The sequence below is a fragment of the Protobothrops mucrosquamatus genome, unplaced genomic scaffold, assembly GCF_001527695.2.
Source record: "Protobothrops mucrosquamatus isolate PMUCROS unplaced genomic scaffold, P.Mucros_1.0 scaffold14374, whole genome shotgun sequence".
NCBI classification, from domain to species: Eukaryota; Metazoa; Chordata; class Lepidosauria; order Squamata; family Viperidae; genus Protobothrops; species Protobothrops mucrosquamatus.
In genome coordinates, this window is record NW_015400143.1 from 4,790 (window position 1) to 6,346 (window position 1,557).

The 1,557-nt window shown below is 43.2% G+C and overlaps 1 pseudogene; it reads right to left on the bottom strand.

The window, feature by feature from the left end:
- Positions 1-661, bottom strand: part of LOC107301551 — a 5,086-nt pseudogene extending 4,425 nt beyond the window's left edge.
- Between the last annotated feature and the right edge of the window lie 896 nt (positions 662-1,557).

The window sequence follows — 1,557 nt, forward strand, 5'->3', positions numbered from 1 at the left end:
TCAACTGGTCTTCCAGTGTCAGCCGTGGATCCAGGAGGACACCCAGATTGCGTACCCTCTCTGAGGGAGCCAAAGTTTCGCCCCCTATAGTCAGCGACGGAGTCAGCTGACTATACCTGGGAGCCGGCAACCACAGCCACTCAGTCTTGGAAGGGTTGAGCCTGAGTCTGTTTCTCCCCATCCAGACCCGTACGGCCTCATTTCAATACCCAATTCCCATCCAGTGACTTGCTTAAAACTGGACTGCCCAAGCAGCTTTCTACCGAATTCTCAAACCAGAATCTGCTTTTCTGTAATTTAAGTTTTTGTGGAATGTTGCACTCTGAAATGATAAAAAAAAAAAAAAAAAGATTGTGGTCTTTGCCACCTGACTTGAAAAATGCTGATTTCTCCTTCTCGAGCACATAGTTCTCCCAATTTCCATTCAGCTATAACCAAACATATTCAGCAAAGTTAGTGGGGAAAAGCATGGATATGAACCTGTTATGCGTGGGGCAGGTTTGAACTTCTGAAATTTCTGTTCCCATGCATCTTCAATATCTTGGACTAGGACAATCTTCTCGGGAATATCGTATTTTTCTTTACTCCTTTGACGCAGAAGCTCATCCTCTGCAAAACATCGCAGTTCATGGTCTGAATACAAGCTTTTCTCTACCTCTATCTGAAAAGAAAAACAAGTTGTAGATTCCAGCTTGCTTGTACACACACCTTAGAGTAACATTTGCAAACTTGGACCATCCCAAAGTCAGACATTCGTTTATGGTACAGCCTGTCATGCGATCCTAGTTCAGTAAATCACAATTAAATAAATTATGGCTTAGCACTATATATTGGTCCATCTAGTTTGAGATTCTTCAAAGCAGTAGTTCTCATGGTTTCATATTTTAAATCTCGCTGGTCACTCTACCAAAGAACTTAGAAGGCCCTTTCTTCATAGAAAGATATGTTAACAGGCATTATTGTACTTTCCAGTTATGGAAAGTTTTAGGAACATAATGTTGACAGTACTACTGTAGTTTAGATCAGTGCTTCTTAAACCTTTTGCTCCCAGGACCCCTTTCCTGAGCTTCTATTTGCATGGATATTTATCAACATGTATCGTATCAAAAATTAAAATTGACACATTCACAGACTCCGGTAAAAATAACAATATTAAACCCATTAGGTATTTACATAAACAAAATATTTTTCATGAAAAATTCCTGTATTTTTAACTAATACAAAATTGGGCGGGGGGGGGGGAAAACAGAGTGGGGAAAAAAACCTGAAAAAATTGGGGGGGGGGAGAGAAATAAGAGTATTTCCCTGTTGGTTTTCTTTTCAAAGCCGTTGGGGGAAAAACGGGAAAAAACCTCTGCCCCCCCCCCATTTTTTCAGGGTTTTTTTTTCCTGGCCTTCCCATCTCTAGGACTCCAGATGCCCGCAGCAGGACCCCCCCCAAAGCCCCATCGCCGGGCTCCCCCATTCATTTCCTTCTAGGGCTGAGACCCCAGCGGCTTCTGGAAGGACTGGCGCTGCCCGGTGCCCCAAGCAATAGGAGGGAGGGTCTTCCTCCCG